This window comes from Euprymna scolopes, chromosome 26 (assembly GCF_053919585.1).
Source record: "Euprymna scolopes isolate OS-2025 chromosome 26, ASM5391958v1, whole genome shotgun sequence".
Lineage (NCBI taxonomy): Eukaryota > Metazoa > Mollusca > Cephalopoda > Sepiida > Sepiolidae > Euprymna > Euprymna scolopes.
The window spans coordinates 32,607,174-32,622,668 of record NC_136507.1 but is presented as its reverse complement, the minus strand read 5'-3'; the positions used below and the strand labels follow the sequence as shown (position 1 = coordinate 32,622,668).

Sequence of the window (15,495 nt, the reverse complement as noted above, 5' to 3'; positions counted from 1 at the left end):
CTGCTTCTCTGTAGAACACTATACCATGGGGCTACTTTTTCTTATCAAGGCCCGGGGTGTGTGTGTGTGTGTGTGTGTGTGTGTGTGTGTGTGTGTGTGTGTGTGTGTGCAGTCAGCACCAACCCTATTCAGGGCTTAACCAGCTTCCTCCGAAGGAGGAAGTTTCATGGGAGTATGAAATTCACAAGCGGTCCCCAGTCACATGTATATCCCCGTTAGGGAAGATGATGACGTATGGTTTTTGCAACTTCTTGCAGGGAGGTGTCAACGTCCTCCTACATACAGCACCTGGACTTCCCAAATTGGTCACCCATTTTAGTAATGACCAGGCTCAACGTTGCTTAACTTCGGTGATCTGACGGGAACCGGTGTGTCAACATGATTATGCCCGGCCCGGGGTCCACTTAAGGATAAGAGTTAATGAGTTTACGGTAGTCAATGGGACAATATCGTAGGAATCGTTAGCAGTGGAAATTTGGTAAATTGGATTACTTAAGAGGACGGCTCATTAAGAATTTGTTTACGTTGGACTTGAACACGACCGTAATGTAGTCAGTGGAAAGCAGGAAAACAGGTGTGCAGTTCTAAGAAAGAAGCTTTGTTCATAGAATCTACGTTTAGGTTTAGGCACAGATAAACAGTGGGGGGAAACTGGACTCTTTCTCTTTCAACAGGCCTGTATAATCATCAACGTCTCTACACAGAAACTCTTAACGACTAACCCTTTCTCTAAATGAACCTACTGACGAAGATGTTCAATAAAGCTGTTATTTAATGTTAGAATGAGATTCATCTTGTGTTTTCCTTTCTACAAATTCCTCATTCTTCTTCCGTGTGCTTAAAACTAAACAGAACGTCCATGAGCAAAGTTTTTTCCAAGGAACTACTTGTCTGTGGAGCATGATACCATGGGCTATTTTCTCAACTGAGTACAACATGGTCATCTTCAAGTTCAATGTAAGCAAATTTTTTTATTGAGCCGTCCTCTTAAATAATCAAATTCTACCAAGCTCCAGAATTGTCTGATTTATTCTCTACTTTGTTCTTCCTTTGTTCTTCCTTTGTTCTTCCTTTGTTTCAGCTTGTTCGACTCGTTGTCTAGTGGTCTTCATCAATTCTTTGTTTTGATACATCATTGTAATACAACTTCCGATTCCAGTATCTTCTTTCTGTAGGCTTATGGAACTCTCTTCCTGCTGACTGTTTTCCTCTTATCTACAGATTTGGTTTTTCAAAGGTCAATAGGCATCTTCTGGCTTTGCGATAATCACCTTTCATTCTTGCTAGATCCTTACATCAAGTGGCTTCATGCTTTGTCTCAAGCGATTACCATTTTAAAAAATCCTCGGTGTTGTTTCACCATTTCGTATATATTATTAAAGAGTCGTGATTTCAAAAGTAAAAAAAAAAGTATTTAGGTGCCATCAGCTAGAATCGAAACTGAAACTGTAGCATTCAAAGCTGGTGACGTTACCACTGTACCAACGTGACACGTAGATGAACTGATTGAAGATTAAAAATAAACTAAGATTAATGTACAAAATGTTTTGCATTTTTTTTTTTTTTGACCCTGTAAAAACTATTTTAACCGGTTAAAGACCCATAAAAGAACGGCCCGTAAAAAATCCAATCATTTGAGGCCCCTAGCGCCGCTCAGCGACTTTTAATTTCGGAGGAGATAGAGTTTGAAAATATGGAGACAGACAGACATATAGCTATTTATATATTAGAAGATATATATATATATATATATATATATATATATATATATATATATACCAAGATCAAAAGTCACTCAAGAATAGGAGTTAAGTTTTCAGTTGGTTGATGTCACAGGACTATGAAACTATTGCGAACGATTAATTCACAGGATGACTTGACAGATAATTATTACCATTAAACTTAAAAACTACCATGTTGTAACCTGTCAGGAATCATTCCTGCAGTAACAGGTTCCACAGGTAGGAAGTTCTTGGAAAAAAAAAAACTTTATTCATAAAAGTTCTGTTTGATTTTTAGGTACATTTGTTTTTTTTTTTTTTGTGTTCAACGGAAATCCAGACAAGGCATGAATCCACTTGAAGTAGGAAGCTAAGAGGACTGATAGACTTGAAAATAGTCCGCAGGAAGAGAGTTCCACAAAAGAAACTAATGGAATAGGAAGCTGTATTAAAACGAGGTATTAAGACAACGAATTAATGAAGACCAGTAGACCAAAGAGTCAAACGAGCTGGAACAAAGGAAGCAGGGAATAGATCAGACAATTCTGATAGTATTCATAGAAAAAAACTGAGACTAACAACATCATGGTTGCAGTGAAAAAGAAAGTTTTGGGGGAGAGGACAATCGAATTACAAGTTTCAGAACTCTCAAAAGGGGGACATCGGAGGAAAAAATGATGGCTGTTTGCAGTGTTGGTAGAAAGACAAGTGTTTGCCAAGAAGGGGAACCAGAGCTTGAAGTTCATTTGTGCATGTACCATAGAAATATGAATCGAAAAGGGGAAGATTAGCATGTCACAAAAAAAAAAAAAAAGGCTGCAGCGACAAGAATTTAATTAATGAAATCAACCAAGGGGATAGCGACTGTCCGTCTGCCCTCGTTTTTATGACAAAATGCTGTCTGTAATTAAAGTTTCCAAAATTAATAAAATATTTTATTTTAATTACCTTTTTATTTTTTAATCATACGGTGAACAGTTATTTCCTTACGATTCTGCACTGCTTTCTACATCAAACTTTTACTGTTAAAGAAAAATTTCTATTGGAATAATAACTGTCTGTTAGGCAGATAATGGGAGTCAAGTGTTTAATGACACGGACTGACGACCTGGTTGTTCCAAGTTCGAATCCAGTTTATTCAAAAAAAAAATCACCTTTACTTAGGATGTTGGCAGTCTTCACATGATCCCTGCTGTAAGTATTCGATGTCTTTCTCGAAAGAATTCCGACTAGAAAAATATCAGAGAAACCAATGTCAACTATAGAATCTTTGGATTCATACAATAAAAGAAATGATTTTTCCATAAAAATATTTCGAGAGAGAAAAAATTTGTTGAATAAAACAGAAAATGACGATTAAAGTTCTGCATTTTTTTTTTTTTTTAGATAAAGAACGATTCTTCGAATTATTTAGATTAATTGGACTACTGTTCTCATCTTCAGTGTTATTTGTAAAACGTTTCAGTTGATGTAACCTCCGACCTTCATTAGATATATAAGTCGCCATATTTGGTAAAGGAAAGCGAGGAGGGGGGGGGGGCGGTTCTAGCTCCACACTTTACCAAACATGACGACTTGTACACCTGAATGAAGGTCGGTGATTACCTAAATGCTGTGCAAATAATACTCAAAGATGAGAACACTACTTCAATTAATAGAAATAATACAACTATCTGATGCAACCATAACTACAATGGGGATCTCCGTTCTTTTTGTCTAAATTGAAAATCTAATTTATAAAACTCACTATGTCCGTCTGTCTCCATATTTTCAAGCTTTCTCTTTCTTCTGACACTAAAAGTCGCAGAGCTGTGCTAGAGACCTCAAATGATTGGATTTTTTTTTATGGACTGTTCTTTTATGGATTTTTAGCCGTTTCAGTTGATGTAACCCCCGACTTGCTCCAGGTGTATAAGTTGCCATGTTTGGTAAAGGAATGGGAAGGGGTTAGCTCCACACTTCCGAGGTTTCGTATTTAGGTTAAGGTAAAAATACATTTAAAAAATATTATAAAGTTAATAAAAATATCAAGCAAAACGCTGAGCGGATATAAATTCTAAATTATTTTAAAAAAAAAAATTTTTTTATTCAATTTTCACCCCAAACAAGGTACAGTGCCACTTTAATGTAGGGGGCTACTATCGGGGACATGTTGCAGCCCCCCCCCTCATATATCTATCTATCTATAAAAGTGAACGTGTCTGTGTGTGTGTGTGTGTGTGTGTGTGTGTGTGTGTGTGTGTCTGTGTACATTTTCCTTTGCAATAACTTTGTCAATTTTCAGTCTACAGACTCGAAATTTGATATACAGGGTACTGAGATTTGGGAAAATCTATGTGATCGGTTTTCGGCCAGAAATTTGGCTTTTAAGGGGTCAAAGTTCAACGATTTGACCTTTGAGAACTCTACCAAACTCCTCCGACAATTTTAGGTCTAAACACTTGAAATTTTAGATATAGGTTCCTTGGACATAAATCTAACTTAATAACTCAATTTGAGCCTAAAACAAATTGTAAGGGGTCATAATAGATGTCAAAGTTAAAAAAAATGACCCTTTTTTTTTGTTTTGCTCAACATACACCTCCAAACACCCAGGCAACGCCAGGCGCCAGGCACCCATGCTAGTATATCTATAAAAGTGAACGTGTCTGTCTGTGTGTCTGTGAACATTTTCCACTGCAATAACTCTGTCAATTTTCTGTCTACAGGCTCCAAATTTGATATACAGGGTACTAAGATTTGGGAAAATCTATGTGATCGGTTTTCGGCCAGAAGAGAGAGAGAGAGAGATCTGCATATATGTCCGTGAGATTCCCTTGTTCCATTTAAGTTCTTTATCTCTCAAACACTGAGTTAGTAAAGAATTTGAGAACATAATTTTCCTCTCCCCAATTAACCATTTTCGTTTTGTTTATCTTTCGTTTTGGTCTTACTGGATTCCAGGGCTAGAATTTATCTTGTCTGGTGGAGTATCCAGCTTTGTGCTATTACTTGAGGTAACATCACTTAGAGAAGGTGCACCATTCCTCGTAAAAGCTAATGTGGGTTAGCCATAATGAGGAGATCTTATTTGGGCAGCAAATACTATGTGATTTTGGATATTTGGTCAGGGTTTACTTCCAGGGAAAAATATCCTCATGTCAGGTTGTTCTGACAAACCCCAGTACAGAGAGACCTTAGACACTCGAGGATATTGTCTAGTAGGCACTCAAGTTCTCTCCTCTACTAGGCATTCAAGTTCTCTCCGTGTAGGTATGTGCGCATCTGTGATTAAGTAGTACACTGTCCGTATAACAACGAATTTGCGTGTATATATACGCCATGCCACCAGAGTAGAGATACGATGAGTGGGGGCAATTACCCCCTAAACGTCCTTGATGTTTTGGAATCGACTTGCAGCTTGAGGTAGCAATATCGATTATTAGGAAAAAGGGTCAAACATAACCACATGCCAAGCGAGTTCGTTCTCTATGAACACTGAAATGGCTGATCCGATTTTTTTATTTTTTTTAATTTCACACAAATATTCCTGATATGCATGGGAGTATTTTTAGATAAGTTTTGTATCGGAATGCCTCTGATAAGTTTTAAATCTTTAATCAAAGTAATCCTATTAAAAAAGGAACACTCCGATTTTGACCAAAGTTAACACCTTCTACAGTCTAACACCATAACTGCATTTGAGAAGCTTTATTATAACACAAGCAGAAAGGCCTGGATATAAAATCAACAGTAGGTTATGTGATATGACAGGGGCGCGTTCGGAATGAATTTTTCTGTTTAGAGCGCAATTTCACCATGATACTTGATTGCCGCATATTGAACTTTAATTTAATTTAAAAATAATTTTATGAAATCAATAGTAGGTTCTGTGCAGTACAATATAGACTATAATATATTGCGAACTTAGTTACTGCGAGGAGGTATGTGAAGCTTCTTCCCGGTGCACCGCGACGAGTCCCCAACTAGAGCAGGCAATCCATCGGTTTGATTGAAAAATGGGCGATTTCACTGGTTTCGATGGCAATAAAAAAATATGGGAGTGTGAAAAATTCGTTGATCATCGTTCAATCCCAGGCAACGTTGGGTCTCCCTAATGGTATAAATAAGCACCCCCCCCACACACACTATCGAAAATGCGTATGTACGCACTCTTATTTTGTGAACACTTGCACACACTTGTATTATTGCATAATATGTTCAGCCATACTATCTTGCGCGCATACATACATACGCCTACACTGTAACGATTGTACACACACACACACGAGCACGCGCAAGCACGCTCGTGCGCACGCGCAATCTTATGATAAAAAATCCAAACATCCGCGGAAACACAAACAATTAACAAACGTAGAGTAACAAGCAAACAAAAAACAAACAAAAAAAAACAAATAAAATAAACAAAAACAAATCGATATTTGCTTTCTTCTTCCATTTTTTTTTTTTTTTTTTTTTTTTTTTTTTTTTTTTGCTTTCATCTTCGTCGGATTCAATTGTTGATTTCAATTTTTTATTAGTTTTTTTTTTCTCTTTTTTTTTTTTTTTAAACTTATTTTGTTATTTCGCTTGATTTTTAATTTCGAACACAAACAGCAAATACATTTTACCGATTTTTGTTTTTTATCAATTTTATTCAGGCGCGTCATCGCATCACAGTAAAAGACATCATCTGTCGGCCTGCTATTACGCTTCGGTTTGAAATACCATTTCTATCTCTAATCGCGTAGATTGAATGGCATATCTTATTTGATATGCGTCCAGTTATCTATTTTAGACGCCCTAACCGTCTGTCACACTTGCGTTTGAAGTAACTTTTTCTTTGGATCTATAACGTTTATAATACCATTTCCGCTAGTCTGTCACGACTGCACAGTTTGTCATTTTATTTCGTCTGTCATGTTTAAAATATGACTTCAGTCTGTCATGGTTAAGTTTGAAATGGTATTTTGTCTGTTATGATTTGACAAGATATACCTGAGGAAGGTCAGAGGTTATATTGGCCAAAATGTTATGAAAATAACACTCAAGACAACAGTCCGAAGAATCCAAATAATATTAATTCTGTTTTGCTCCTTTAATGTTTTTCTTAAATCTTTCCTCTCTTCCAAAATTATTTTCTTTCCTCTCTTCCAAAATTTTTTTCTTTCCTCTCTTGCAAAATGTTTTTCTTTCCTCTCTTGCAAAATTTTTTTCTTTCCTCTCTTGCAAAATGTTTTTCTTTCCTCTCTTGCAAAATGTTTTTCTTTCCTCTCTTGCAAAATGTTTTTCTTTCCTCTCTTACAAAATTTTTTTCTTTCCTATCTTGCAAAATTTTTTCTTTCCTATCTTGCAAAATTTTTTTCTTTCCTCTCTTCCAAAATTTTTTTCTTTCCTCTCTTCCAAAATTTTTTTCTTTCCTCTCTTCCAAAATTATTTTCTTTCCTCTCTTCCAAAATTATTTTCTTTCCTCTCTTCCAAATATTTTTTTCTTTCCTCTCTTCCAAATATTTTTTTCTTTCCTCTCTTCCAAAATATTTTTTCTTTCCTCTCTTCCAAAATTTTTTTCTTTCCTATCTTGCAAAATTTTTTTTCTTTCCTCTCTTCCAAAATTTTTTTCTTTCCTCTCTTCCAAAATTTTTTTCTTTCCTCTCTTCCAAAATTTTTTTTCTTTCCTCTCTTCCAAAATTTTTTTCTTTCCTCTCTTCCAAAATTTTTTTTCTTTCCTCTCTTGCAAAATTTTTTTTCTTTCCTCTCTTCCAAAATTATTTTTCTTTCCTCTCTTCCAAAATTATTTTTCTTTCCTCTCTTCCAAAAATTTTTCGTTTTTCTCTCTTCAGTTCTTTTCTATAAAACGTTACTTTTATTCTTATTCTAATTTTCCTTTTCTGCTTGTCAAATGTTTTAAATTGTTTTATTTTTTTCTTCACAATTTTCCCCCAAACTTGAAATTCTTCTTAAAACATTTAAAAAGAAAAAAATCTTTTTAAATGTTTTGTTTTTTATATTTTTATTTAAGAGACTGTAAAAAAAAAAAAAAAATTATCCCAGTGCCACCAGGTCTCATAAATAACCCCAAATTAGAGAGAACGACCAGTTGTGCGTGAATGTTTCCAAAAATAAAAAAAAGTCGAACATAGTGCTCAATCCTCACCTGCTTTTTTTTTTACCTTACATTCTTTACCTAACGTATTTTCCCTCTTCATCCCACAGGTCTTCCCTATTTCTCGACGAGCAATACCCCATCACACTTTATCAGTCCCTTTATTTTCAGGACTTAATTGTTCCTTTTTCCAAAGGCATATGGTTATGTTTGACCCTTTTTCCTGATAATCGATATTGCTACCGCAAGTTGCAAGTCGATTCCAAAATATCAACAATGTCTACGGGTCATTGCTCTCCCTCATTGCATCCCTACTCCGGTGGGAATTCCCAAATTCCCTAAACCAGGATAACTCTTCAGTTTCGTGGTTTACTCGTTTCTTTTTCGCTCAGAATTATATAAATGCAAGATTTTTTTTTTTTTGTTATAGATTTTTGCTAAATTTGTATTTCGTTTTACATAAAACGGCGGACGATTGTGTTGCCAAGTAATCGCCTACCATTTTAAAGCGTTAAATCTTTATCTTTACTTCTTTAATATTACATAAATGAAGCTGTGTGTGATTTCTTTCCCTATGGACTCCAAAACAGCTGGGCTTTTTTTTTTTTTTTTTTAAATTTCACACAAATGTACTTTATTTATCTGGCAGTGTTCTTAGATAGGTTTTGTATTGAAATGTTTTCAATAAGCATCGATAATCGAAATAATCCAATGAAAGAAGTAACAGGCGATTTTGACCAAAGTTAACACCTTATACAGCCTAACATCACAAGAACATTATAGAAGTTTTATCACCACACAAGCATAAAGGCCTGGCGTATAAAATCAACAATAAGTTCTTTGATATGACGGGGGCGCATTCAAAATGAGTGTTTTAGTTTAGAGAACAATTGAACTGTGATTCTTAAAAAATTTCTATTAGTGTTTGGGACGATTAATCGGGAATCGAGAAAATCGGAACTTTTGAAAGAAACGGTATCGGAGAAAATTGTGCCTATTTCTGATGTCAAAAACGATTCTTGTAATTGTTTATTATTTGGTTTGTTTGTATTTAAAATTGAATTTTCCGTTACTGATACTAAAGATAAAATGGTGAATGTGTATTGATTTTAAGCTACAAACAAAATTAAAATGTTCAGATCACCCACACAAGTGTATTTTTATGCTCACAAAAATATATGACATGGATTTTTATATATTGGGTTTAGGATGATTAATCAGAATCGGAAGTAGGGAAAATCTGAACTTTTTGAGGTATCGTAATTGGCACCCGAAATCAGAGGAAATTGTGCCCATTTTAAATAGTTTTAAAATATTAATTAAAATATTATTCAAATATTTTTGGCCCACTGACAAATGGAGGGTGAACCTGTAAATTCACTCTTGTCCGTTCGTCCGTTCGTCTGTCCATACTTTTCTCAATAACTACGGCTTGGAATTTTTTGAAAATTTTACACAAACATGAAACATGATATGAGTAAAAAAGTAACGGATTTTCCGGGAAAACGTCGGTTGTCCCCCTGGGGATGCCTTTCAGGTTAAAATGGTTAAAATTGACACTTTTATGCTTATTAAAAAAAAATTTAATCTCTTGGATTTTTCTAAAACTTTCTTAAAAGTTGTAACTAACTGATTTCTATATAATTTTGTTTGTCTATACTTCGCGATAACTCTTTGGTGTGCCCCAGGGTTTTTTTTTTTTTTTTTTTAGGGCTAATAAAAACACTCCATTTTTAAGACTATTTTACCTTATTTGTCCAAATTTTTTTCTGTGTGTCTATTTAGCAGTTTTGTATGATGCTGGACTCAAATTTAAATATGTTAAGGCCTTGGGGACTTTTGGGGCTAAATTGGGGGGGGGGTGCAAATGATAGACTTAGTAATTTTTTTTTTTTTTTTTTTTGCATGGTGCAGAACTCGAATTTACACATTTTAAGGCCTAAAACGGCACCGTTTGTTCATTTCCACCAGCGTTTGACATCCCCTGGGGACTTTGGGGGCTAAATGGGGTGGGGGTGGAGGCACAAATGCTGAACTTCATCGTGTTTTTTTTATGCCTTGTTCACTGTGCACTTAGAGGGGACCAAGCATGCTTCATTTGTTTTAATATTAAAATATTTTACCTTATCGTTTTTCGTAATTTTTTGAATAGTTCATTACTGCGACCTGAGAATTCAGTATATATCATTGATTTCACGTGAAATTAATATTTAAAATATTTCGCTACACTCAGGAAAAAGAATAAAGTTTTATGAAAGGGATATGCATAATGCTTGCTGCACCGCATTGTGAATCCGTTGTGAAATGCGCTGTTCTATTTTGTACTAGTTTGACCCTTTCAGTGATACTTGCTCCAACTTACCGATTCACTTTCGGGCGGTTTAACTAAAACCGCCAAATCTATTCCTTCCTGCTTTTTTTTCTTTTTCTTTTTTTTATCCCAATCCTTTCACCTTCTCACGCTTTTCTTCTTTCTCTTTTTCGCTACAATTCTCTTCGTCTTTTTTCTTTCACAACATTTCTATCTCTTTTTTTTTCACTATATTAGTCTTTCTTTCTCTCTTTTATTATATTTCTTCTTTCTTTTATTATATTTTTTCTTTCTTTTATTATATTTTTTCTTTCTTTCTTTTGCTATATTTTTCTCTCTTTCTTTTGCTATATTTTTCTCTTTCTTTTGCTATATTTTTCTCTCTGTCTCGCTTTCTCTCTCTTTACCTTCTCTCATCTACACACCGATAGAGTTGAGTTTCTCTCTCTCTCTTTTGCTATATTTCTCTCTCTCTTTCTTTCTCTCTCTCTCGCTATCTCTCTCTCTCTCTCTGTATATATATATATATATATATATATATATATATATATATCTTCTCTCATCTCCCTCATATATATGCCCTCACCGATGATTTTTTTTTTCTCGCTCTGACATTGATATTAAGGGCTTATTTTTTCTATTTAGAAATTAAAACGAACTTCTTAATATACTCAGTCATGGATATGTGAGCGACTACATGAAAGTTAATTTGCATATTCCTTTGATAAACGAGCGTTAATTAATTACTTATTCCTTTTTTATGGTTTTTAATTTGATGAGTTGTTTCATTTAAATATTACGCTAAATTTTGTTTATGCATAATTTCAACATTGTACATATTTGTGTAGAATTTAAGATAAAAACGTTTTAGCACACACGTGTGTGTGTATATACATATATATATATATATATATATATACACACATATATATATATATATATATATATATATATATATATATATATATATATATATATGCTAATGTCACTAAATTGAGTTTGCGGTTGATATGAGAAAAATAATGCACTAAAAATGTTTATCTTAAAACATTATTATATGAGGAGTCATTTCGTATAAAAAGTTAATTTATTTTACGCATAGAAACTAAAGAAATGCACGATTAAAATGTGTAAACATTCAATAAGCAAAACATCAACATGGCTGCCACTTGCAATTTTCGTAGACCAAGAAGCAGTCCTGACCTTGCAATCAAAAGCCAAGATTGAGTCAAAACAGAACGAAAAATATTGGAATCGTTCCATATATATATATATATATGACGATTAAGCTACACAGAATATACCGCATTTCATCCACACTAGGATTCATCAGGCTACTATATTTTATAACTAACTACCTAGCTCTACCTACGTATTGAGCACTGTTGAAGTAAATACTTAAAGTTTACACATAAATTTATACTTTCGTATATTAATTAATGTGATTAAATGAAGTTTTATATATATATATACTAGCCTGGATGCCCGGCGTTGCCCGGGTGTTTGGAGGTGTATGCTGAGCAAAAAACAAACAAACAACAAAAAAAGGTCAATTTTTTTAAAACTTTGACCCCTATTATGACCCCTTAAAATTTATTGTTTTTGGCTTAAATCAAGTTATTAAGTTAGAGCCATGTCCAAGGAACCTATATCAAAAATTTCAAGTGTTTAGAACTAAAATTGTTGGAGGAGCTTGATAGAGTTCTCAAAGGTCAAATCGTTGAACTTTGACCTCTTAACAGCCAAATTTCTGGCCGTAAATGGATTACAAATATTTTCCCAAATCTCAGTACACTGTATCTCAAATTTCGAATCTGTTGACTTAAAATTGACAGAGTTATTGCGTAGGGAAATACACACAGACACATTCACTTTTATAGATATACTAGCATTTCAGCCCGGCGTTGCCCGGGTGTTTGGATGCGTATGGTGGGCAAAAAAAAAAAAAAAAAATGTGGTAGTAGAAAGGCAGGCTCGAACCCGTACCGCGAAGGAGGAAAAGAACGGGGGAAAAATGCCTGACATTTTCACGGTTACGACCACCACCAAACCTGAAATAACTTATGTTAACATTTAGGCTAGACATTTAAAAGGAGAGGATAACTTTCAAAAATATCGGCGAAAAAACGACGCCCCCCCCCCACCTCGTAGAAAAGTGCCCAGTTGAAGGTGAAGATGTTAATTTTTTTAGCCAATGTTTCGATATTTGTCGTATGAAAGGTCGAACTTCAAAACGATACTGATCTTGGTAAAATCCGTCGCCTCTGTCGAAAGTTTTAGGCAGAAATGCAAACAGACATACATTTATATATTGGTAACTAAAAATTATCGACCCAAACCGATGAAAAAGTTTGCCCTATCTCTGAATACCCTTTATGTAAAATTTAAAATGTTTAGACCAGAAATTGTCTGAGTAATTTGGTAGAGACCGCAGAGGTCAATTTTTTAAAAGTTTGACCCCTATTATGACCCCTTAAAATTTATTGCTTTGGGTTCAAATCAAGTTATTAAGTTAGATCCATGTCCAAGGAACCTATATCAAATATTTCAAGTGTTTAGACCTAAAATTGTCGGAGGAGTTTGGCAGAGGTCTCAAATATCAAATCGTTGAACTTTGACCCCTTAACAGCCAAATTTCTGGCTGAAAACCGATCACATCGATTTTCCCAAATGTCAGTACACTGTATATCAAATCTCGAGTCTGTAGACTGAAAATTGACAGAGTTATTGCATAGGGAAATGTACACAGACAGACACACACGTTCACTTATATATATATATATATATATATATATATATATATATATATATATATATATATATATATATATTGCCTGGTCGTACAATATGTTTTTACATTATATTTTAATTCATGTATATTGCGTATGTATTATTATAGAATCAATCGTCTGTTGATTATTATATATTACGAGAAATAATTTGCCCAGTGGATTAATTCGCAAAAAAATAAATTAATAAATAATAATAATAATGATAATGTTGTTCATCAAATTATTTACAAACTCACGTCAGCTAATATTTGGGCTTGACGATGAATGCCCTGGGAAAAATCATTTTTGACTAATGTTTAGTTTTAAAATATGCAAACTGAGAAATGATTTGCGGCGATTTTAAATGATTCCCCTTCCTTTATCGTAAATTTAACCCATTAATAATAATAATAATAATAATAATAATTAAAATTAAATGGTGAGGTACACCCGGGCTTGAACAGGAGATCAGTCCATCTGTAGTCGAATCCTCAACCACTAAGCTATATCTCCAGATTATAATAAATCAGTTTTTTTTAAGAAGAAATGATTTGCTGAGATTTTATTATCTCTCTTGGACGGTGTAACGTAAAATAGTCCTCTGCAAAAAATTTTTTTTATCTATAGGAAAGAAAAGCTATTTTTAAGATCGAATTTTTTTTTCGATTTTCAATACTTAGCGGATGAATTTCTGTACAAAAAAATGTACAACAAAATGTACAAAACATATCTAAGAACACTGCCAGACATATAAATTAGCATTGTGTAGAATTTGCAAGAGATCGGCTCAACCATTACGGAACCTATGAGGAACTCTCTCTCTCTCTCTTTCTCTCTTTCTCTCTCTCTCTCTCTCTCACACACACACACATGTGTTATTTATTTGTCTTTGTTCGCGATACTTTTTAAATTAATTCAATTATTTATACGTAAGTGCATTTTTACTTAAATGCGAGTTAGGAATAATTTTCTCTTTTACCAATTTGGTACCTTCAAATGGGGAACGGCATATGTATTGTTTAAGATATAATTATCCACTGACACGTGTTTCGTCGTCCACGACTCATGAGAATGACTGAATCTAGCGATATATATATATATATATATATATATATATATATATATATATATATATATATATATATATATATATATATATATCGCTACATTCAATAGACGTATATTGTATCTTATCTCCTCTCTCTTGTGCTATCTTTCTTATCTCCTCTCACATTCACCTACTTTCTCAGCGGAAAGAATTTATTTTGTTCCATTTATAATTTATTCCCACAATTTTATTTGTTTCTTTTAAATATTATTAAAAATAATAACAATTTCGATTTGACAAACAATGAAAATTGCAAGTTTTCTTTTCATCAAAAGACTGCAATCGTTAGCAATGAGAAAAAACAACAACTGCTGCGCACGAATTACGACATGCAATTTATTCTCTCGAACCTTTTCTTCTTCGTCCTCTTTCTCTTGCTCCCTATCCCCCCCCTGTTTTCCTTTTCCTCTTTCTCACATTCAGTCTCTCTCATTCCTGCACATCAGGTCTCTATCGAGCCCGACTACTCTCTCTCTCTCTCTCTCTCTCGTATATTTCTTTTTTCTCATATCTCTCTATTTCTTCTTCATTCCCCTCTCTCTCCCCCATCTATCTCTATTTATCTCGCTTCATTTCTTTCTCTCTGTCTCTTTTTCTCTTTCTCTCTCTATTCCGCTCTCTGAGTCTATTTCTCCCTCTCTCTCTCTCTCTTTCTCTCTCTCTATTCCTCTTTCTTTCTCTCTCTCTCTTCATCTCTTTTCTCTGTATTTCTCCGTCTCTCTCTCTCTATTCCTCTCTCTTTCTCTTTATCTCTCTCTCTCTTCCTCTCTTTTTCCTCTCTCTATTCTCCTCTCTCTATTCTCCTCTCTCTTTCTTCCTCTCTCTCTTTCTCTCTCTCTATTTGTCTTTTGCTCTCTCTCTTTTTCTATCTCTCTGTGTCTGTTTCTCTCTTTCGCCTTCTCTATCTTTCTCTCTCTCTTTTTCTGTCTCCCTTTCTCTCTATTTTTGTCTGTCTTTTTGTCTCTCTCTTTCTGAGTCTCCCCCTTTCTCTCTTTCTCACTCATTTATCTTTCTCTCTCTCTCTCTCTCTCTCTCATTCTTTCTTCTCCAAACCTCTCTCTCTCTCTCTCTCTCTCTCTCTCAAACCTCTGTCCTTGTCATATTTTGTGTCCCCTCTCTCATTACACGTACTCCTCCTCTTTTTACGCTTTATTTCCTTAGTTTATTTTTTCCGATACTTTATTTCCCTCTTTCAACGTCCACACACTCCTACACTGTATTGGAGATTTAGAAACTAATTGGCATGTAAATCCATGTTTGGAACTTCTTTTTCTTTTTTGTCTTTATCCCCACCCCCTTTTCTTTTACTTTTTACCCCCCCCCCTTTTCTTTCTTTTTTTTCATATAAATCTTTAAATCTTTAACTGTAAACCATGTTAACGAGTTATTTGTACTGATTTTTGTCCCTCTTCTTCTTGGATTGGATGAAGGGAATGGAGTGTGTGTGTGTGTGGGGGGGGGGCGAGTTTGTTTGGAAGTATTCCACCCAAAACCATGGCCAC

General features: G+C 34.4%; 1 protein-coding gene across 1 annotated transcript in view; it reads left to right on the top strand.

Annotated features, from left to right (window-relative positions):
* Positions 1-15,495, top strand: part of LOC145247974 (uncharacterized) — a 536,604-nt gene that overhangs the window by 79,807 nt on the left and 441,302 nt on the right. The window lies entirely within an intron of this gene.